Source organism: Emydura macquarii, unplaced genomic scaffold (assembly GCF_026122565.2).
Source record: "Emydura macquarii macquarii isolate MOO-44397 ecotype Brisbane River unplaced genomic scaffold, CSIRO-AGI_Emac_v2 contig_2417, whole genome shotgun sequence".
NCBI classification, from domain to species: Eukaryota; Metazoa; Chordata; order Testudines; family Chelidae; genus Emydura; species Emydura macquarii.
This window is the reverse complement of record NW_027132554.1, coordinates 2,549,884-2,573,878: the sequence shown is the minus strand read 5'-3', so window position 1 is coordinate 2,573,878 and position 23,995 is coordinate 2,549,884. Positions and strand designations below refer to the sequence as shown.

Below are 23,995 nucleotides of genomic sequence, written 5' to 3'. Positions count from 1 at the left end.
TCATTGAGGATTTCCCATCTGAGCATTGACCGTCCCAGTCCTTCCTAGCTTATGAACTCTGGCATGGTCACAGGTCACAGCACAAGGTGTAGCATGGCTACAGGCTCTCTGCCTAAAGCACCCTGTGCTTGAATTCAAAGTATAGGACGCTTCAACTGCTGCTGATTTGAACCTGACTCCTGGCAGCTGTAAAGTATTTGCATTTCAAGCTTTGCCATTGGTACTTGGCCAGCATTTCTCAGTGCAACCCCTCTGTGAACAAAGCTGTAGGGCGGATGTGTTGCAGGAGAGAAAATTTTGTTTACAATTACTTTAATGACTACTTACTTTACACTTACTTTAATGACTACTCCATTCTGGGCCATGTGTTCCATTACCTCCCACTTCCTCTTGAGTTGTCTATTCTGTAACGCTTTATGGACCAAAGCCTGATCAGAACCCCAAATTGAAGGGACCTGGTGTGATTCGGAGACTTGAGGTGCTCAAGATTCCACCCTGGCTTGCACTGTGCACAAATGAATAGGAGGCAGGCAGCAGTGTGCACCGGGTCCTGGCCCAGGGACACATCCCTGAGCTCCTTAAGTTGTGGTGAGGTGAGCGGGTAGGAGGATTGTACTGGTTGGTAAATCCCTCGGGTTAGTCTGTTGTGGATGGGAAGGTTAGTAGTGTAAAAAGAACAGGAGTATTGATTTCTAAGGGGAGTGCTAGAACTGCCCATTATACTATTGCCACATACCATTTTTAACACACCGACACTGTTTCGGTGATAGAGGTGCAAGTGCAGCAGTAGAGTCAGGCACCAACAATGTGTCAAGACTTTCCTGTTTGCAGGAGCACAATACTGCTTTTGCCATGCAAGAGGCATTAGCCTTTGCTTATGGATCCGAGCAGTGACCATGTAAATCTACAGTTTGCTGTAGTGTTGGTGGGATGATAAAAGATGTAGATAGTCCTTTATGCTTCAGACTTGGTCTGGCTGCTGAGAAGTGGCCTGGAGGGCAGGAAGTATTGTGCAATACACAACTCTGTGATGAAGTTTTGCAAAAGTAAATATTTCAAGGAAAAGGGAGCACAAAACTTCTGTTTTTTCCCCATTGGTCATGGCTGGAAAAGCTTACTGGTCCTGAAAAAATTCGTACTGGCCCTGCCAGCAAGGAAATTGCAAGCCTTTTTGTGATGATTTTAGCAGATGATGCCTGAGAAAAGAATGCTTTTTACCCTTGGAATGCAGGGATCCCTATTTGTGTTCAAGTGGCTGTAGTCTTGGTTCCCAGCTGTAGCAGACCAGAGCTAGATGACATTGAAATTGCAATGGAACTGAAGTATGAGGGGAAAGAAAAATAGTAATAAGAATAATTAGAGTAGCGTGAGTCTAAGGTGTAATAGTTTGTAACCTGCTGGACTTGATATCAAACGCCTTACACCATTTGAAAACTAGTAGTTCTAGTTTCTACTCCTTGTCATTTATGGTCTATCAGAATATCAAGCTATCAGGCCTGTGCTGACATTGGATTAGACAGAGCTCTTTTTTGGTAGTGATCCAGAACTAGAGTCTGGCAAGATCCAGACACTAGGGGCTTTTGCTGGAACAGCTCTGTCAGTCAGAAATCACACCTCTTTACAAGCCTTACTCCATAGGCTCCTAAGTGACTTAGTCATTTTGAAAATTGGACTTAGGCTTCTAAGTGACTTAGATGCTTTTGAAAAATCTTACCCTCTATCCAATTTCATTTGCATATGAGCTATTTACAAATAATCGTCAAAGTAGCGAGCGAAAGCAGAGCAGCTTTAGTACTCCTAATAATGCATGTCCTCCTATGGCACCTTTCATTTGAGGCTCCAAAACACTTCATAAAATTTGAAAGTCAGCACAGACAAATATTAGCCTATCTGTGAAAAGCAGGTAAGTGACCCATTCAGGTTCATTCTGCAGTCCTATGGTATAATCACTATGCCATGCTTTTTCTAATGTGAATAATCCTCAGTGAACTTTATGGGAGCACTATAACGTGGCACCTTGAGGCAGATTAGAGTCTATTCATTACATTCACTTTGAACCATTTTGATTTACTTCAGGCCCAGAGGCAACTGAGCAAGCCATTACAATTATTTTTCCATACAAAACTATTTGTGTCTTTAAAGCCATATTAGCTTTGCTAAACCTGAATGCTTAGAGGGGAAGAAATGTATAATTCTGTTCTTTAACATCTATCTAACACAGATCTCTGTTAAAGAGCTTTAACTCCTTTTCTCAGCATCTTCAGCTAAGTAAAAATCTTCCCTCCCCAATTCCAAGAAAAGAACTATCACATACACCTTTACACCTCCCTCTCTGCATTTGTAGATCACTTCGGAGCTTGACAGGAACCTGCTTAAAGACCTCCTGGAGTTGAGCTGCCCAAGTGATGCTTCCCAGGAAGCTGCTCCAGGTGGATTACTTTATCATCTGGCAGGGAGAAGCTCCTGGGAGCCTGGCTCCATGTCTGAAGCAGAGCCAGTTTATGCTGCTTCTCTTTGGAAAAATCAAACCTTTGTTAACCTACTATGCCATTTCTTGCCTTGATCTTAATTTCTGGGAACTTTCCCAATTTCTCCCCTTTAATCCACTGATGCTTCATTACCCTCTTGTTTAGCTGAAAGCCAAAATCTGCATGTGCAGAGAATAATGGAAATAGTTATCCTAAAGGAATAAAGCTCTATTTTTTACACTGCAGATTAACTGTAAAAGCCTTTAACTCATTGGTCTTTGGAGCTGAGCTGTCTCACTTGGAAGTGAGCCTGGAACTGAGGATATAAGTGCACTTGAGTCAGGGAAAAACACTCTCTAACCAATCCCTTTTTCTCATGCCTCTATTTCCCTATGTGTATCATCTTTGATGTCTTTTTCCAAGATCAGGGATTTTCTATATTTAAATATGGCCGTCACTATGGAAATGTTGGAGGTTTTTCTTGTGACCACCTCTCCCATTCATGATTGCCTGGCTCCCCTCTCTCTGGCAGTTGAGTAACTTCTCTGAGATGACTATAGCAATTGCTGACCTGGAAAAATAACATTAGGAAATAATGTAATGTTTTGTAGTTTGTTTTCCTATGGTTTTTAGGAACTGGAAACAAAGGAGACCTCACTGCAGGACTTCTTAATACCTTAAACATGTTAGTTGGAGAACTTTTGTCACTTTTATTTTTGTGGTACTATAGGTGTGTCTGTGCTTCCCCATAAGATGCCCTTCCTGGAGATGCTTATCTGCTCATTGTGATAGTCATCTAATGTAAGGGCAACAGACCATGGGGAGGGCCCAATTCCCTAAACCGCAGAGAGCCTTCCACTCCTATTGAAGTTGGGGGGAGTTGAGGGTGCTCAGCATCTCATAGGATTAGGTCAAGGAAAGTTAAGAGTCAAAGAAATAACTGAAAAGTCAGGACTCCCCAGCTGCAGTGCCCTCCTCCATTCTTCTAAGGGAGATGTCTACCTCCATAACTCAGCCAGCTGTCTGTCTGGAGATGTAGAGCTGGAACACCGCCTACTCTGAATCACAGATGAGATAAGGGCATTATCCCTTCACGTGAAAGCCCCGTCCACACTAAAGCTACAACTTTGACTTTTCTAGTTAGTTATAGGCACGGCCACATCAACCAGTTAAAAGTAGCATGACTCAGTTTGTGTTCACATTGCAGCTTTTCTGTAATCTCAATCCTGTATTGCCCTCAGTACCTACTATGTTCTATCTTGTATCAGTACTGGAGAATCTTTTCCGTTGTCTCCTGATGCCTCATCTGGGGATTGTGAGCATGTCCTCCATTCACTGAGCAGCCCCAGCTGCACAGTTAGTAGCCACAACTATTAGCAAAGTTGAAACATTGTGCATGGACAGAAACAGTGCTTAGAGCCAACTGTGTGATTAGCTGGTTACAAACTCTACTAAAAATTGCAGAGTAGAGAGGGCCCAAGAGGAGTTGTGCTAAGAAAGCTTCACAGAGTATTGTCTAAACCTGACTGCATTTTAGGGTTTGGGCTAGCGATCCATCCTTTACTGAAAAATATTAGCAAATGGAGGGAGGACTCGGAGCCAGTGTTCCCATCACAGAAATTGTCGCACTCCTACTTTGTTGGCAGTGAGCAGATAGCTGTTTATCAGGAGTTTAAGACAACGTAGTGATGGTAGTGACTGTTCACAGGGTTGTTCTCTGTTCTGGGGGCAGGGTGAGATGCCATTCATTTTAGATTTGGTGAGTCCTCCCCTACTGCATATTAGAGTAATGGTGAGAGTAGGACAGCAAGCTGCTGCCTGGTACTTCTAGTGCTGGAGCAGCAAATCAGGGCGTTAAATGCACTTTTACAGGCCAGTCTGGCTTTCTTATTCTTTAATTCCTGCTAAGCTTGCAATTACAGGGTCAGGAACCTTTTATGGTGAGATTTTGCTGCTAATTGTATTTTAAAAACTTGACTCGAATCCCGTGCTAGTACGGTGATCTCCTTGAGCCAGTGGTAAACTAACTTTTCCTTAGGGTGTAGTTTAAGGGTATGTCTACACTGCAGTTAGGCATTTGCAATTAGGCCCATGCTAGCTGACTCGGGGCTCAGGCTTAAGGGCTGTTTAATTTACTCCTGGGGGATTTCTGCGTCATTGCGCACACGCAGACTTCTTTTTTCCCCCTGCAGAAAATAGGTTCTGCCCGAGAGGTGCTGCAGTTGCATCTTTTGCCCATCAGGGGCTGCTGTGGCACCAGAACAGAGGCAGCTGGCTCAGGGCCTGGAGCAGCTCCTTGCCGATAGGGAGGGAGCAGTGGCTGCCTTCCTCACAGCACCTCTGCCGGTGGGACCAGGTGAGGAGCATGGGATATGGGGAGGGACAGACAGCGGGGCACATGGGGTTGCTAGAAGGGAGGAATCACACAGACTGGAGTTCAGAAGGACTAGTGGGGGGGACAGCCTGGGGCGGGGTACAGGAGCTCGTGGGGTGACGACATTGAACCAGAGGCTGGATGGGAGTGGGGGTGCAGGGCTACAGGGAGGCAGACATACTTGCTGACGGGTATTTTTAAATAAATTACCAAAATAATTGAAATTGGAGTGATTATGTTGTTGTTTTTGACTAATAAAATATGCAGAATTTTGCAATATTGTGTGCAGAATTTTAATTTGTTGGCACAGAATCCCCCCAGGAGTATTAATTGCATTGTAGACATTCAGGGTCAGGCTGCAGCCCAGGCTCTGGGACCTTCCCTCCTTGCTGGGTCTTGGAGCCTGGGCTCCAGCCTTAGCTGGAATGTCTATACCATAGTTAAGCAGCCTCATAGCCCCGAGCCTCCTGAATCTGTGTCAGCTGGGTTTTTAATTGCAGTGTAGATGCACCCTCAGGGGCTAAACCAAGGGATTGTTTATAGTGACTCCTGGGGTCTGTACCCTACCCATCTTGGGAAAATCTCCTAGAAGCTGGATTATATGCACTGCTTTTGTAGGACTATTTCTAACCAAAATCTGGTAAAAACTTACAACTTGTTTTGTGTTCCTGCAGTGGCATTTAGAAGGCTGTTCTTTTGCAGTGTGAGAAGTCTGTGTAGTGTAACTTTGGGTCAGGCCATGTCTACGCTATGCCAACAAAACTTGTCGCTCAGGGGTATGAAAAAAACACCTCTCTGGGTGACATCAATTTTGCTGGCATAAGTGTGCACAGTGCTATGAGTGCACAGAGCTTCTCCTGCCAACATAGCTATTGCTGCTCGTGGAGGTGGTTGTATTATGTTGACAGGAGAGCTGTCTCCCATGGGCATAGAGCAGTTACACAAGCCATCTTACAGCAGCGGTACAGCTGTGCTACTGTAAGCTCACTAGTGTAAACATGGCCTTAGTCTTCTCTCCTAGTAAGAAGAATTAATGCAGTCTGTATATGAGGCTAGCCTACAGGGAAGCATTGGTTTGAATCTGAATTCAGATGTGAGAGGAGGAATGTCAGTAATTGGAGGGGATGAGTTAGATGCTTTTAAGGTGAGAAGAAATCCAAAGATCGCGTAAGGAAAGGTGGTGACAAATGTCTAGAACAGCGAGCGGTTCCCAAGCATTTTCCCTGCATGACCCCGTTGTCAGTTGTGTGGTTTCACACTATCCCAGACAGCATGGAAGTTGCCATTTAAAAATGGCGTCCTCCACACAGCGTGACCTCACATGCACTGGACATGCCAGGTCATGCCGCAAGGAGGCGGCCATTCTGCTTTACAAAATGGCATCCTCTGGACTGCAGGACCTCACACACATACAGTGCGTGCGAGGTCATGCTCCATGGAAGGCGCTGTTGTGTAGGGCAAAATAGCTTCCCCCCGTGCGACGTGACCTCGTGCATACAGTGAGTGTGAGCTCACGCTGTGCGAGGGAGGCCATTTTGTAAAATGGCGTCCTCTGCATGCTTGGGATTGCCGTGACCCCATCTGCTGATGAAGCGACCCCACTTGGGGTCACGACCCACAGTTTGGGAATTGCTGAAGAAGCTAACATTTAAAATATAAGCATTAGAGAAGCTGAAAAATGTTTCTCGCCCCATAGGTTCTTGCAGCACACCCTCTGCAGAAGTGGGGATGAGAGTTCAGTTTTATTTGCAAGGAGGTGGCACCGGAGGCTTGAACTTTTCTGCAGCACAGCCCAGACAATAAAGTCGCTCTAGGTCTGTGCTGGAATCATGGTAATTGCAGAGTGAGCTTAAAGCCTGATCCCTTTTGGAAGGTCAGCCGCTCTGTCTGCAGACCTCACGCTTGCCATTGATCAGGGCTGGACGCTCAGTCCCCAGGAAAGGGGTATTTATGTCCCAGAGCATAGTACTTCTGGGTTTCCTGTTTTCCTCCTCTTTGGCTTTTCCCTGCTTCCCTCCCTGGCAGCTGCCAGCCTACACCAGCCTCTGCTTAGGAAGGTGAGAGAGCAGCATACACTGAAGGGATTTGGAGTGTAGCACCATGTCTCCATAGGGTACCAGTGGTGCGGAGAATTCCTTTAAGTGCTCTGTTCTCAAGCTGGCAGAAGCTTTATTGCTGCTTGGACCCTGGCATCTTTACAGAGACCAACCTAGCTGAAGAATTTCAAGAGGTTTGCAAATAGAAGCTATGTTAACAGCGTTTTCTATACCCAGTGAGGTCTGACTTTGTTCAAACATCCAAAGCAAACACCCTTCCAAATCCCTTTGATGTGTCTGTAACAAGTGTTCAGAGCCACCTCTGTTCCATGTTTATGCTACACGAATGAGGAAGCTAGGAAGGCTGTTTGCATAAACCTTCAGTACTCTCAAATGGCGGAGCCATGAGTGATTTATGCTGTCATCCTAAACTCATGGCAATAAGTGTTATAAAAATGCGGGATGATATGGGGGTGGCATAATGTCTCTGTCATGCATTCAGGTGTCCATAGCACTGATGAGTGAGTTATGCAGATCTTCCCAAGCAAGTGGTACTAAAAGATCTCTCAACCCTCCTACAATCTTGTTTGTGCAACTTATATTTTCTTTTGGGGCATTTTTTTCTCCCATTTGCAAGCCTAGAAGTTACTATTGTATCAGTTTTGTCCTTGGGTAGGCTGGAGCTTGGTGATCTTTGAAAGCAGAATAAAGTGAGTTTTTAATCTACGGTATTCCAGGGCTTGTAATATAGACTGGTAAGGAGAAGATTGTGCATGTATGTAAACTAGATCTGGGCCCCAATGCTTCCCTTGTGCGGGAGAAACCTGTGGTGCGGGAAATCCCACTCCAAAAATTTGTCATCAAGTGGAATCTGGGGCCTCCTTCCAAGGAGAGGGGGTTAGCTGCAGATTGTAAACTCCACAGACGTTGTGGAAAGCAGAATCCAACTGCATGGATCCCCAGTTGTAGCTAGCAATAGTCTTCCCCTCCACTCTGCTTTCTAGGGGTCTCCCCCACAACCGCAAAGTTTTCTCTGCAGCTGTGTGCTAGCACTGTGCCCATCAGGCGGGTTGCTGATCACGGAGGGGAGGTCACAGTGCAGGAAGCACCATTACCTCCCACAGCGGGTTTCCAGTAGGGAACCTGCTGGGAGACCATTCTGCACACAGGGACTGAGCCCCTGGCACGTGGGCATGGGAGCATGCTGCAGATGTGCTACTCCTGCCTCAGTGCCAACCATGTCTACAAGTGGAGAGGAAAATGAAGTCCCTAGACTGACCATTCCTCTCTGGCCATCCCACATCCCAGCCCCCTGTTTTGCTCCTTGCCTGCTATTGTATTTTAAGTGCCTGAATTATGATGTTCTAGTCCTGCCAGCTGGGAAGAAACTCTGTGAAGATACTAAATGATGGCAGTAGTTAAAACTGTGCTGCTCCTGGAAGCATAGCATCCACCTGAAAGAGGGGTGCTAGCCACCCCATCGGGAAAGAGGATCCTCGCTCCAGCACCTCATTGCCCATGTAGATTTTGCTCTAATGCAGCTGGCTGGGTCTACAACAGGCTGCCTCTCTGGAACTGTTTCCGGGCCAGTAATAACTACGTGTCTTACACAGTACAAAGTCTTTGACTTTGTTAATTGAAAACATCAGTGTTTTGGGGGAGGGATTATTTAACTCCGGATGGAATGGTGCTGAATCCCTCCTGCTTCCAGCCCCTACTATGACTCCTACACACCCAAAATATGCCATGAGTGATAGGCTGGGGTTTGGCGAGGAAAGAACTAAGAGCAGTAAAAGCACTGAGAGCAGGAAAAAGGTATTAGTTAAATCCGAGCAGTAGTTAATAATTAGCCACAGGCATAGATAATGGATCTGGGTTCTGCTTGTCAGCATTACGTGAAATTGCCCTTTTAAAAACTTTGATCCATCTAAGGATTGTTGTACTGGGGAAAACTGGTCTCCTGCAGACAGTGGATGGGAAAACTGGCTTTAGGAAAGTAAGTATCCAGCACAGCATCACTGGCTGTGACTCTGGCTTCATTTGGAGGGCGTGTGGGGGTGTTGCAAGCTTTAGGAGCTGAAGGAAAAGGAGATAATTTGTTTACTGTGCTAGATAGTCCTCATTTAGAGCATGGAGCAAATGTCTCTGTTGGTCACTGGTTCGCTAGCCAGTGCTGTGCTTGCCTAGCCGTAAAAGTGATCTGTAAGAATGATCAAGCTGTCTTGCCTATCTAAAATAACATTTCAAAAGGCTTATCGCTTCCAGAGGATTTTGTTTGTCATCTCTCCTCTCTCTCCCCTCCCCCAGCCCCCTTCCAGGAAAAAATTGCTGTCTTGGTGAGTTGACAAAGATGGTAGTTTTTTTGAGGGAAGTGTTATTGACTCTATAAAGGCAAATGGTCTTAATGGTTTTGGTACTGTCAGATGCATTGGGGAAGCGCTCCCAGTGTGTCCTCCTGGCTCTCACCCAATCCTGGTTGAATGGATGGAAACCATTTGCTTGTTGTACTTTGTCTCTTTTTCCTTCTATCTGACTCTCTTTCCATGCCGCTTTAATAAGGACAGATGGGTGAGTCCAGTCTCGGTCTGTGAGCTCTGTAGGTCAGCTGGTGAGAGCAGGACTGCCTCTGGAGAGTGGGGCCTTTGCTAGTCTGGTCTTAGTCCTCTCCTGAAACCAGAATTGCACATTCTGGGTTTAATTAAAAATAGACCTTGTGGCGTGCACTTGGCTGATGGGCGTGCACACACTAGAGTGATTTCTGCAGAGAAGGGGCTAAATTCAAACTTCCCAGTGCCTCAGCATTTCTGGCCATGGATGCCCCAAGGAAAGGCTCCATTTTTCCATCGCTGTAGTGGGATAAGCTTTGGTTTTGAGATCACTAGCTAGATATGAATCTCTGTCAAGTGGAAGGAGAGGGCTGCATTTTTAACTCTTCTGCAAGCTAGAAAAACTAAATATTTTTCTAAAAATCTCTTGATTAGTCATGAGGGGTTTTGTGTTTTGAACCAGCACACTAGAAACTGAAAATCTGACCTAGGTTGTGACCAAAAGTAGCTGTTGTACTAAAGGCTTGGTGTGGGTTGAAGGTCTCCATACAGTTACTTGTGCCTCTGCGTCCTTGACATAGAAACTCCAAATTCTAGTTAATACCATATATGTCATGGCCTTGTCAGTAGAGAGGCCAAGGGTTGAATGGCTACCATTCAAATTTGGAAGGGGGGGGGGGGGGCGGGAGAAGAAAGTAGTAAAAGGAGTTGTGATTATTTCAGGGTTGTTAGGAACATGGGCGCTTTTGAGAGTCTTCCCCTCAGCAGCCTGTCACTTGGGCGCTTTCGAAAATGTTTTCTGACAGTACTTGATGGTGGCTGCATGACAGATACTGAGATTTTGACAGTCAGGTTCCAGACACCCCAAGGGGAGGACAGTGAGTTTGAACCCCAAAGAATTGTCAGTTGAATCAACTGACTTTGTACGATGTTGTTGTACTATAAAAACATGCCAAATAAGGACTTTAATGAAAGCTTGTAATGTTCTAAACTTACTAATCATTATGAGATGTATGCAGGCCATGGTTATGAGTTTGTGTATTTGTGTATAGAGAAAACGATGCTCATAAAGCTTTGGCTACACCTGGCAGTAGGCTAGAGCGATCAGACCGGGATTGGCACCTTTGAAGTCAGGTGTTACACAAAACCAGACTCAAGTCCTGATCCATTGTAAAACCCAGGAATAGACAAGACTGGGCCATTAAAGTTAAGGGAAAGACATTGAGACAACTGGAGATTTCCCCACTCTGAATTTATGGTGAAGAAACAAAAAATACTGCGAACCCTTTCGAAGTGGAAGGGATTTCAAGAGAAAGGCATCTGGAAACTGAAGGGCAGCCTCTAGACAGAAAGTTGTGAAGTGCTGGATCCCTGTTAAATTTAGGGGCATGCTGGGGAACTGTTTAACTTGGATTAGAAAAGGGAATTTATCTAATATGGAAGTGTCAAGCCTGAGCTGGGTCTTTGTTTATTTTCTGGGTAACTTGTGTATGTGTGCTCTCCCTTACTATTTCATCTTGGAATCAGTGGTTTTCCTATTAAATCTCGTTTGTTTTTATTTCAAGCAGGTCTCGGTTGTGTAGAGTGTGTGTGGCAAAGTGAACTGATAACTGGTGGGGTGGCTAGTTTCACACCTTCGGAGGGAGAGGGGATGAACCAGAGGGGAACAGTCAGAGTGTCTGATACTTAAGAATTTAGGATGGGTGGATTTGGGGAGATTTGGGATTGGAAGAGCTGTTGATAGTCACCCTTTCAGGACTAACGAGGCTGGTGGAAGCTGGGGGAGACCTGGTGCTTGTGGGCAGGCTCCTGGTATCCGAGATCTGAACCACAGCAGGCGTAGCATTAAGGCACCCCAAGATTAGAGGGCAGGTGGTGACAGAACCCCTTACTGGCCTGGATGATCCCCACAGAGGTGTAGTCAGTACAGAAGTTGTATCCCAGTATCAGTGAATGGAGGTTTGCGTGTGAAATACTTGCTACACAGACACTAACAGATTAAAAAATGAAGGAGCAAAGTACAAGCATATGGTTTATTATTTTTTGTTTATTTTGGAGTTTAGGGAAATACAACAAGGAAAGGAGATAATGAGCTGGTTAGTCCTTGGATGCTATGCTAAAAAGCAGCTTGGGAGCTTATGTTTGAAATATGGTTTATTCCGTAAGGGGAAATCACAGGGATAGATAGAAATGCGCATGAACTGCCTAGACCAGTGTCTGTAAACAAGGAATTGGGTGGTGTTCTGTTACTGAATTTAGAAGGACTGTTGATTCCTGTAAGATGCTGTTTGTGTGGTGTAGATTCTCAACATGCTTTGAATTGACCGTTAGGTGTTTCTTGCAGCATAGGTGGTGCATCTTTCCATGCTAACTCCCTAAGTGAGTAACACGGAGTTTTCTCTGGGGAGGATTTCTATGGCAAGAGACCCCAGGCTGAGATTTTGAAAGTAGGAACCTAAATTTCGGCTCTTAAATCTATATTTTGGTACTTAAGCAAGTGGCCTGATTTTCAAAGGTGCTGGGCACTCAACGGCTCCCACAGATCTCAGAAGGAATTATGGGGTGGTGGTGCCTAGGAAATAGCAAGGCATGTGTATAGGTCCCAGTTTAGGTGCTTATTTTTAGGCTTCTGTTTCTGAAAATCTTGATCGCCAGCTTCTCTCATGTGCCGCTTAGGAGAGAGCCACTCCTACCTCTGCTTCTCAGGGGTCAGTAGATAGAGCGGCTGTGTGTTTGTCAACCTTTGGTTCTTGCTCAGTGTGCTCCCTGATAAACTAAGGTTGTCATCACATTTAGTATCCTCCATCTTATTTTCTGATCTCCATAAAAGAATTGGTAATCTATATCAGAACTAGGTTATGCTGTTCTCTTGCTAGGGAGTGAGCTATTTACGGCCAGCTAGTGCACGCGATAGGGTATGATGGGTCACCTTATGTTTTCTGCAAGTGGAAAAGCTTTTTCTTCACTGATATCTTAGGCCTTGTCTACACTACACCGTTTCATGGACAGAAGTAACCTTTTATTGACAAACCATTGGAGGTGTAAACACTGTGACGTGCTCTTCCCCTCGATGTAACTCCCTGCTATGCTGATGTGATAAAACTATCTCAATGAAAGGCATAGGGCTCATGTCTGTGTAGTTAGGGCCATGCAGTTTCAATGCAGACACTATGTTCCTTACATGGGCTGTTGGCTGTCATTCTTGTCAATTTCATAGTTCTGCTGGAGCTGTGAAATTGACATGAAAGCTGGGCAGCTAGAGCCCAGCTCCCCTCCACTCCCTGCTCCTCTGGAGAGCTGGGTGGCCTGACCCCATCTCGGGGTGGCGATATGGCCCTGGCAGTTCCCCTCTTAAGTCAGCGGAAGCGCTGCATATGACGACATGCATCACCGACCCAAGGAGAGTAATGTGGATATCAGCCAACACAGTAATTAGTGTGGTGGTTGTAAGTTGACCTATGTTAGGTCGATTTATTTTTGTAGTGTAGACAAGGTCTTAGGGATGCATTGGCTGAATTTTACATTAACTTCATTTGGGTGCCACATAAGATTGTTTCTTAAAGTGTGATGGAAAATATGTGTATTTAGTAAGGGGTCACATTTCTGATTTTATTTTTAGTTAATCGACATCCTGAAAAAATTTAAAATGATTGTGGCCAGGACAAGAATGCTAGTGGAAGCTGCCTCTTTGCATGTCCCACCTAGTATACTATAGTATCTCTGTAGAGAATGAGGTAAACGTTCTAAGTGTTTGAGGGCACCTAGCATATATGATAACCTGACGGATAGGGCTCTTAAGGCCGTGTTTGGCTTGAATAGCAATTGAAGAGTATTCCAGGGCCTAAACCAGCAGTGCTGAAAGTGGACCCCTTCCACCACCTCCCCTGCACTGGTTCCTCTCTAAAGGCGTAAGCAGGGATTCTCAAACTCTCCCAGTGTGGCTTGCATCTGATAACATAAGAATGGCCATACTGGGTCCAACCAATGGTCCATCTAGCCCAGAATCCTGTCCTTTGACAGTGGCCGCTGCCAGATGCTTCAGAGGGAATGAACAGAACAAGGCAATTTATCGAGTGATTCATTTCTTGTTCTCCAGTCCCAGCTTTTGGCAGTCAGAGGTTAAGGGATGCCTAGAGCATGGGGTGGCATCCCTGACCATCTTGGCTAATAGCAAGGATGGACCTATCCTCCATAATGGAATGTGTGTTGTGTGCACTCGCATTCCCCTGCTCAATTACACAACACCTCTGTGGCAACTGCAGCAGTTGTCCGTGGTTGAGTAATGTTAGGAAAGCACTCTTACTACATTTTGTCTTTTTTGGGAAGAGTTAATTACATGACTAAGAGGAAGAGGAGATCGTTGCCTTTTCCCTTCCTGGCTGTTCTGTCCTTCTCCACTGGTGACAGGAGGGGAGCCAGTAATGTTCGATTGGCCAGCTCTCCCCACTTGACCAGTGAGTGCGCCGTGGCTCTGAGCAGAATGATGCAGTGAGAATCCGAATGATTGAGGGATTGAGCACTCCCTCCCAATAACAAAACTAGCTGTAATGACCTTGGAACAAGCCCAAGCCAGGTAAGGTGGAGTGGGATTGAACGTCCAAAGGATGATCTGCTGTCCAAAGACCATTGCTGGAGTGGGTTGCTCATGTGCATGTTGAGTTGTGTTTCAGGAAGTTTGAGCATTGTTAGGGCCAAAGTGGCTTTCAGTGAATCCTACCTGACTTCAAGGCCAGCTCTATGTTAGAGACATCTGCTGGCATAGCCGTGTCAGGTTTCAGTGTGAAGAGGTGTGATCTCTGACCTACACAAGCCCCTAGAGCAGACAGAGACAAAATGGCACTTTCACTGGCATAGCTTGTTTCACTCATGCAGGGTGCTTTGACTGCAGCTGTACAGAGTGCTCATAAGTGCTGCCACACTAGACGTACTTTGCTGGTATAATAGGCCTGTATTCCTCTCTAGGTGAAGTGCTTCTAGCATAGACTGAGCCTAAGACATCAAGGGACAACTTTTTACCCATGTTAAGCAGGTTCAAATCTAGTGGAGTTGGATCCACTTACAGTGGGTCTGAACAGCATCTCTCTAGAGGCAGGTTGCTAGGACTTCAGTCAAAATCTTGAAGTTAATATTGAATAAAGATATGGGTTTGTGGTAACTACACCGACCAGACTCTGCCAGGGTTTCCTAATGGATCCTCCTGACATTAGTGATTGGTGAATGTCGACATTATAGACTTATGGTATAAAGTAACCTCAGGGTGATGGCACAATCTCTTCAGAAGATCGGTACGACAGAGAATCCCTTGTGATCTGGAGCTTGTATGTGAGGGTCAAAGGGATGCTGTCAACTCAAAATCTAGTTGGGGTCCAGAAAGGCCTTTCAAGTACTATACTTGTGTGGCAGACTGTGTCCCTATGTTTATCCTTTTTACAAAACTCTGAAATTTTGTACAAAAATGTGCAAATTTTGAGAGGTATCATCTGAAAACTCATAATCTGCTGAACATTGTCCTGGTAAAATGTGTGTTAACAGTTACGTAAAGTTATAAGATTCTGCTGTATAATATTGCGATGACTTATTCCAAAGTTAGAAAAGCAGACCTAAACGAATTCTTCAGAGACAAAAGGCTACCCCTCTGGATCAAGAGTCGCACTTATACCCCAGCCAGGTATAAGCATAATCAACAGTACTATCATAATCTATCACCTCATTAAGTGGCCATTCTTTGGCAGGAAGAAGGGCGTAAGCAAGAACGTTACATATTGACAATAGAACAGCTGGGGATTCCTATGTAACCAGACTGGCTGTCACCGGAACCCCCACTCGAGATGATCCTTAAGGAGGGGAGAATGGTCTAAGAACAGAAAACTCACACAACACATTATTTCTCTACTCGACTCCTCTCTGCTCATGGCAGCAACAATGTCTGAAGAAACACTGAACTGGGGGAATGGTCCTGCTCTAGAGGCTTCCAGCCAGCAAAGACTACAAAGGGCATGTGGTGTGAAAAACCTTTGCTTGGAATCCATTTAGCTTGCTAAGTTAGATATCAGTCTGTTTTATCTTTTATTTTCTTTGTAACAAATGCTGACTGTTAGGCCTTGTTACTTGTAATCAGTTAACATCTCTCTCTAGTTAATAAACTTGTTTTATCTAAACCAGTGTGTGTTTGGCTTGAATGTTGGGAACCTCCACTAGAGATAGGGTGACCAGATATCAAGTGAGAAAAATGGGGATGGGGTGGGGGTAATAAAACGCCTATATAAGACAATGCCCTGAACATCAGGACTATCCCTATAAAATCAGGACGTCTGGTCACCCTAACTTGAGATAACAAGGTTCGTGCATATCATTTTCCAGTGATGAAATGACGGACCTTATGAGCTTGCATTGTCCAGTAGAGAGCTGGACAGTACAGGATATAGTGTGTGTGTGGGGGCGCAGATCTGGCCCTGGCAGTTTACTGGTGTTGCACTGAATGTAATTCGTGAGTGGTTGGCCAGAGCATTCATGTAATTCAGCTGGGAGTGAGTTTGCATGCTGGAGGTGGTGTGTGAGCAAGACCACGAGTTGTGGTTGTCACAGCAAAGCAGGGTAAAAGGCAGCACAGACTGGAGAGTTGAGGGGACACAGCAGTTCAACAGTTCAGATTGTACCCTGCATAATGTCACAACTTGCAATTCTTGGACTCCCCCTGTCAATTTTTATGATCTTTCTGCCACATTTCTCCCCCGGCCCCGTTTACTCATTGCTGTGTGAAAGACCCACACAAACAGCAGAAGAAACTGATGGAAAAAAACTATACAGTGGAAGACAAACTGATCTCGGTGTTGGTGCTAGGGATAGAAGGAGAAACATCAGGCCCCATGTTTCAGGCAAAGGCCTAAACAAAATATATATAATAAAATATAAAGCAAAGTTAGCAAGAGTCAGGCTATGAGCCAAAGTCAGGCCCTCTTACAAAATATGCCTGCTTGCAGGTTCATTGTCTGGTACATGAACTTAGCAAGAACCAAGTGCTGCAAAAACACAAACGCTCCTAAAAAGTGCTAGGCACTGAATACTTGCATAAATGCATTTCAGAAGGATTGTGCCATAACATTCTGATACCAAGTTACAGTATAAACACAATCCCTGAAGATGGTACAGGGACACACTCACCCCTCCAAAAGATAAGGTTATGACGACAGGGTGATGGCTAGAGATGTTTTGATCAAACCATTAGGTACAAGGTAAACGGTGGTAACTACTCATGTCGGAGAGGCAATCCGTCATTTCTTTGTATCCGTGTATACAAGAGGAGTCATGGGGGGTGTCTTGGTCTGGTCATGGGGAGAGCAGAAGGTCCTGCCACTCACTGAGCTGGTCCATTGTAACAGGCTTCCATGTCTTCGTATCCCTGTAAACGGATGGGGTGCTACTACTGTGCTTTGTTGACAATAAATCTGGTCAAGCACCTTTGCCACTGAACTGAGCCTGTGCTCTTTTTGGGCAGTTCCACTGAGCCGGAACAGCAGATCTACCTGGTCAGAGCTGGTGGAGCATGCAGAGAACACGCACCCACTCACTGACAGCACTGCTAAATATATAAATAACTGGAAAAAAAACTTTACCTCTTCAGTTACAGACATCTTGGGTATTATAACAATAGGTTAAAAAATTCAGAAATATTTGTAAAGTAGACTTTGTTCTTTTTAAGATCTCCAACAGTGTTACTGAGATGAGTTGTTCTAAGTTGTGCAAGAGGAAATGGTCTATATTTGATAAAAGTAGCAGCGATGTCTCTTGTTAGTGTAGTGGCTGCTGCTAAAACACGCTCTTGGCTATTGCTGTAGTATTTAATCTGTTCTATTGTAAACTTGGGAAATACCCTTCAAAGGAAGGGAAAACAGCCAGGATTTACCACATGCAGGTAAGCTGTCTACCTAGACTTAGATAAAAGCTGACTAAAAACAGGAAAATGACTTTGTGAAAAATGTTAGTTTGTGTCCATTTCACAGGGTGTTTTTTTTTTTTTTTGCGCAATATCTTCCCATTGAAAAGATTTTGCTTTGTGAAAACCCAAGAAGGCTAGGAGGAATGGGATCAGGATTCTCGTTCCTGCCATGCCGCCTGCCCTCTCCTTCTCACTCCCTCATCTGTAAGATAGGGAAGATGCAGAGAGAATGCTGCGCCATCTCTGAAACACTTGGATGGAAGGCCTTGTGGGAGTATGAAGCACTCGTGATAATTTGGTCAGCTATTTGTGCAGCTAAATATCTAAAAAGTGTGTCCTAAAAGCAGAGGGGTGGCTCTTTGAACGGGCTGCATGAGGACTGGCAATGAGGCGGGGCTTACGTTCTCCCATAATACCCTGCTGCAAACTCCAGCTCCCCTTATAATCAGCTTGGGCTGATTCCATTTGTTGTCACTTCAGAGTCATGACAACGGCGCAAAGGTCATCATTTTAGTTTAAAAAAGGCCAGGCACATGCTGGTTTAGTGGCTGTTAGCTTAATCCTTTTCTAATGGCAAATATCTGTATAAGCTGTGACTAGTGGTGACAGCTCCCAAAACAGCATAAGAACTAAATGTGGGGAACAAGCCATGGAAAAGGCTTACTCAGTAGCATGCAGGCTGGAGGGAGGAGACCATGAACTATTCCTGGGTTTTGCCACAGAATCATGGCCATGGCAAACATGAAGTTCCTGGTGCCCAAGCAAGACGAGGGTGAGCAGCATCCCGGTGGAGCAGTCAGAGCCACGGCCGAGACTCTGACTCAGCACAAGAGTTAGGCTGACTGTTACTTAAGCACTGACAATCGGTGCTGTCCAGGACACAACAAAGGCTCCCCTTACCCTGATGCAATGAAGCTCTCCCTCCTCTTTCCTGTGACATGAAGTGGACACTTGAAAACCGTTGACGTGGGAGCATGAAAAGCCAGAGAGCCAATCTGATGCCTCCTAAAAGTCAATGCATGGTGCCAGTGAGCAGCAGTGGAAGAGGGAAGAGGATCGAGTGAGCTGGCCAGCCTGTGCATGCCCTCCCTCCATCTTTTGCCCCCACAGAATCATGCAGAGGCCCTTTCTCCTGGGTGTTCGGTGTTTGCTGTCCCAGCAAGGCTCGCCCATCACCCACTCTTGCAGGCATGCCGTGGGAGCAGAGCGCACCGCATCACTCGGCTGCAGTTCTCTGCATGTACGGCACATGGCAGAACACAGCAGAGGTTCAGTTGTAACAGATTATATGGTCCTGATGGAGATTCTTCCGAGTGTCCTTCGCACACACGGAGGCCATTCAGAAGGACCTGGTGCCTGGCAGCAGCTCCTTGGGGCACATTAACACCTGCTTTGAATTTCATGTTATTGCTGAAGGTATTTGTAAATGGCTTGTTTAGGCTGCGCGGTGCCTGGAGTGCGCTAGTGGGGCACTTTAGTCATTAAAATCTCTTTAGAAATAAGTGGTAGAATTAACCAGTTATACCTGTCTCTCCCCTCCCCCAATACACGTGGGAGGGTCACACTGCTGTAGGGAAACCGCCTTTATAGTTCATTAGTTCTCAAAGTGGGGGTCATGAGCTGTGAGCAGCCCCAACCCAACCAGGCATGGGGCTGTGAGCTTCCCAGTGGAGGAACATGGAGGTGGAGCGAGCGGTGATACACAGATACTGCTCACCCCCCAACACTTCTCTGCACCCCCCTAGTGGGTTAGGGGAGTGAGGAGCAATGCCAGGGCTCCCTGCATCCAGGTCACTTTCCTCACCTGGGCTGTGCTGTGAGACCAGTGTCAGGAGCTGTTGCTTTCTGCCCTCCCCTTACACAGCTCAGGTGGGGAAAGTGATCTGGATGCAGGGATCCCTGGCTTTGCTCCTTGCCCTCTTCCCCCCAGTCCCTGGGGGGGCATGGAGGAGCAGCATTGGAGGGGGGAGTGAGCAGCACTACTAGCTCTGTGCATGCAGGATGGTTTCTCCAGGAGGGGGGGATGCAGGGGTTAGGGGCTAAGAGGGAGTGGGGAGCCCCTGGGGGCCAAGGGGTTGCACTCAGAGCCTTGCTGTGTGAAAGGGGTCGCCAACACGAAGTTTGAGACGCACTGCTCTAGTTGGAAGAGAGCAGATTGCGCCTTTCAAACCTGTCTTGTCACAACTTGTTTTTCTGACCTTTCCATAAGTGCCCAGGGCAGATGGTGGAATAAACCCCAATCGAATCATGCCCTGGCCGCTATTGAACAGACAACTTTTATAAGCAGCCTGTTCCTAATTTTAACTATCTCAGGGCCAGCCTTGAGACCGCTCTGGCAAGTGGCATGGACTGTTGCGTAACTAGATCTGATCAGGTTGTCCCTGTGCCTGACCTGCCAAGACACAGCACTGTTCAGCACCAGAGCCGAGTAATATGGCAGTGGCTACAAGAAAGTATTAAATCTAGTCTTGCTGCTGATCAGTACCCACCGGTATGGCTGCTCTGTGCTCACTGCATCTTTTGGGATACACTCTTCTCAAAGTTCAGAGATCTAGATAAGTGTCTCCAACGCATTTGTGTCTGAAGCCTCCTGATGGGGCAAGGGATTTCCTTTCAGAAACGTTCTCTTTAAATAGGCTAGTTGTGGTCTAGAGTACGGTTTCTCAACCCTTGGGTCAGGACACAATTGGGTCGCCAGAATGTTTCAAAGGTCGCATGGCAGCTCCTGTCCCCTAGGGCTGGCTGGGCTCGCCTCCCTGCTCCAGGCACTGCAACCTCTGGGGTCCCAGCGCTGCTCAGGTTTGGCCCAGCCAGCCTGATGACGGGAGTCTGGCAAGGCCAAATCTGAGTGAATGGCCTTGCAACCCCATGAGCCAGCTCACAACTCCACTCACCAAATTTGGTCCAGTCAAGGAGGTTGCAACGGCCAGAGCGGAGAGCCAACCCCAGCCAACACCACAGCACAGGAGCTGCCTGTAAGCCGGTGTCATGGTCTGGCTGGGACATCACGACCCTTCATCGGGCCCAGGATCTGAGGAAGGCCACAGCGCCTCCCTTTAGGGGAATAACCAATGCCTGTTTACAAGTCTTTAGCCCCGGCCCCCAGCGGGGCGGGCTAGCAAACAGTCTGGTGCCCCCTGCCCTCAGGCAGCGCAGGGCAGGCAAGCAGTCTACAGTCCCTGGTCCACAAGCCAGGCAGGGCTGATTGGGCAGTCAGCAGCCCCCGGCCTTCCCACAGGTGGGGCTAGTAAAATAGTCTGGGGCACCTGGCCTGGCAGGCAGGCAGGACCAGTAGAGCTCAGGATCCTCTGTCTCCCAAACACAGAGGGTAGCACTCCCTCCTGGGGTGGTTAGGGAAGGGGATTCAGGCCCACCCGACTCCCTGCGTCCCAGCCCAGGGCCCTAGCAGTGGCAAAGATGTTTGCCACTAAATCAGCAGGGCTTCTGCCATGACACGCTGATGGGGTTTAGCCCCTGACTCAGTCACTTGCTAGTCAGCAGTCCCTGGGCCACTTCCTCCCACCCTGTCCCCGGGTACCTGCAGGAAGCAGGCTGTTTCTGGGTTGCTGGAGTAGAAGGCCAGTGGCAGTCCCACAAGTCCCTCACTGTCAACCGGTCCGGGAACTCCTCTGCGTCGTCTGTGGAGGTCAGCTCCCCCAGGTCCCAGGGGCTCCTCCGGTCCACAGGGTTCCATCAGCTCCTCCAGGTCAGGGCTGGCCCCGCGGTATTTCCCACCCAGGAGCCTCAGGTGGCTCGTTCCAGTTGGTTGGGCCCAGCAGTCTGGGCAGGTTTTGGCGGCTCCAAACAGCATCTGGTCTAGGCCACAGCTGCCAGCAGCAGCTGCCTGCCTACTGAGCTCCTAGGCTGGCTTTTTATAGTTCCTCTTCCTGCCTTGGCTCCGCCCCTTTGTTGCTGGGCAGTGTGGCCTGTAGGGCCTTGCTCTGCCCAGCAGGGGCATCGTGACCCTTCCGCGGGCCCAGTCTCTGAGGAAGGCCACAGCGCCTTGCTACGGCCCCACGAAGTCGTGGGACCTTCTTGTCAACCTCCTCCTCGCCTGGCCAGAATGGCCATCTGCAAGACCAGGGAGAGGAGGTTAGCAGGGGGGCGCTCTGCGACTGTGGGGCCTACTTCTGTTCCTCTGTCCATTCACACATCAGGGCAGAGTTCCTCTGGGCAGCATCCGCTGGCTCCCTTGACACCTTCCGGGAGCAGTGGCTCTGCTCCCTTTCTAGTTCCCTTCGTTCAAACCTGTGATCCCCACGCCCCTGCCTGGTTTTTTTCATTAGTTGTCCCCCATAATCAGTTGTATCCTGGGCTCAGCGACTCCTCCCCTTAGACTGGGGGAGGGGCCTTTAGCAGCCCGCCCACTTCCCAGGGTACAAATAGTACAGTGCCATCGTGGGGTAAGTGCCAGGCAGGACCCAACCCCCCTTGTTCCCTAGTGGGCAGGACCTGCCCAAAACCACCCCAGGGCCTCCACCCCCAGATTATTTACTGGGTTGTGACAGGCAATTTACAAATGGGTCCTGACCCCAGAACGGTTGAGGACCACTGTGCTAGATAGAGACTTGATAATGATTGCACTGCCTGGGGAGGGTGGACACAGACCTCATCTGTGTCCAAGGTCCTGTAACGTTCATGCAGATTCTCCTTTAGCCCAAGTGATAGGGGCTTGTGCTTCTGGAGCACCAGGATTTGGGTTCTCTCCTCGTTTTTACATAGCATGAGGGGGTGACATTGGGAAGAAAGTGTCACCTTGGACTCCCCCGTCCCCTAGCACCTCCTGCTGCCAGCCCTGGAGGGGGGTGGGGGCTTAGAAGGGGAAGAGGGTAAAAATGGCCCTATGTATGTACACACAGAGAAAGGCGAGGGGGGTGGGGAGGAGCAAAAGGAGCAGAGTGAGTAGTGGAGAGGAGATGATGAGGAAGGAGAGGGAATGAAGCAATAGTGGAATGAGGGTGAGGATAGAATAAGAAGGGGAGGGTGTGAAAGAATGTAACCCTGTGTCCACATCCTCCACACCATTGTAATAACCTTTGTACGAAGTATGCCTTGGGAGAGAGTCTGAAAACTCATTGTTTGCTGGTCATTACGTGTATGACGACACTGTATGTGAAGTTAAAACATTACACTGTATGCTCCAGACCACGACTCGAGCCAAGCCAAAGTTGGCAAACAGGGCTGTCCTAAACAAAGAAAATGTGCATTTAAGCAGTAAACAGGGTCATCAAGCAAGAAGGAAAACACAGGGCGCGCTAACAGGTGAGGAAAAAGCAGCAGAGACCAAACATCCTTTCCTATTGACTCTGTCTCCTGAATCTCAGCTGGAAATGGTTTTTCAAGAAGAGTTTTTCAAGAATACTCCAAGACCTCCCGTCCCCATCCATCCCCCCCATGGCATTCACAGCACCTGAAGCAACCAGGCAAAGGAAGCATTTGCTGGATTCTAGGGAGAAAGGTCCTGACCTAAGCAGTGTGGTCAGTAAGACTGCGGAGAGCATGTGGTGAGAGAACTTCTGCTGTGAGTTTAACATGGTTTGTTAGGTGCCAGTTGCATTTTGTTTTTATCTTTCTTGTAACCATTTCTGACTTTATGCCTCATTGCTTGTACTCACTTAAAATCTATTCTTTTTGTAGTTAATAAACTTGTTTTATTGTTTTATCTAATCCAGAGCATTTAAATTGAAGTGTTTGGGAAACTCTACTGGGGACAAGTTATATGAATGTTGTTTCTATTAAAGTAGTAACAGACAGCTGAGGTCAGTCCTGCCTTGAGCAGGAGTTGGACTAGATACCTCCTGAGGTCCCTTCCAACTCGAATCTTCTGTGATTCTATATACACTTGTATTGCTAGGAGAGGGCCGAGCAGTAAAGGACATACATTTCTGGGGGGAAATATAAGAGGGGGAGTGTGCTGTGGCCACCTTGCAATGTAACCAGGGCTGGTAAGAGTCAAGGTGCGGCTGGCTGGCTCCAGCACACACACACAGCTCGGAGTGGCTTACATGCTGGAAGCAGTTTGTGAGCACCCCAGGCTGGAGGCTACAGCAGCAAAGCAGTGTAACGGGCACCCCAGGTTAGAGGGCAGGAGTGACACAGCTACTCATTAGTCTGGATTGTTCCTTTCTGTGTCAGAGGAGACTGGGTGGCAGTGGCTGCATTTGAAGGTTAAGCTGAGCTTGGGCAGCCGTTCATCCCAAACAGAGGGCCCCTGGGTCCTGCCACCTCCTCCCTGCTTAAACCATGTGTGCACGTACCATCTCCTGGTACTGGGCCAGTGACCTCCTCTGCAGTTTCTTAGTGCAGTGTGTGTGTAACTCTGGTAAGAAGAGGTGCTGCTGAGGGGCACAAATTAGCTGGAACCAGAACACTGATTCAGAGGGTGCCTACATCTTGTTACGTCGAGGGCTGCACTGGCAGCTCGCCAGGAGCCTGAGAACTGCACCCAATTAGCATTTAAATAGACACTACTCATCAATGCCATATTGTTTGCTAACCCTCACTGTGCACTCAGCTAGCATCTGCTTGCCTGGCTCTCCTTCCCTGCGCGGAGACTAGGCCCAGTTTATTGCTGGGATCGACCAGCACAAACAGCCACCAACACACTGTCGACCCGTTTTGTCCTGGCCTTGTTC

The 23,995-nt window shown here is 47.3% G+C and overlaps 1 protein-coding gene across 3 annotated transcripts in view; it reads left to right on the top strand.

The window, feature by feature from the left end:
* The window catches only part of SLC31A1 (solute carrier family 31 member 1), a 54,536-nt gene that overhangs the window by 750 nt on the left and 29,791 nt on the right, over positions 1–23,995 (top strand). For 2 of the 3 annotated variants that reach the window (XM_067561544.1, XM_067561540.1), the window contains exon 1: positions 8,780–8,874. The exons of the other annotated variant lie outside the window; for it this stretch is intronic. The gene's annotated coding sequence lies outside the window, so the exon portion shown is untranslated. Of the gene's footprint in view, positions 1–8,779; positions 8,875–23,995 lie in introns of those variants that run through there. 3 annotated transcript variants of the gene reach the window in all.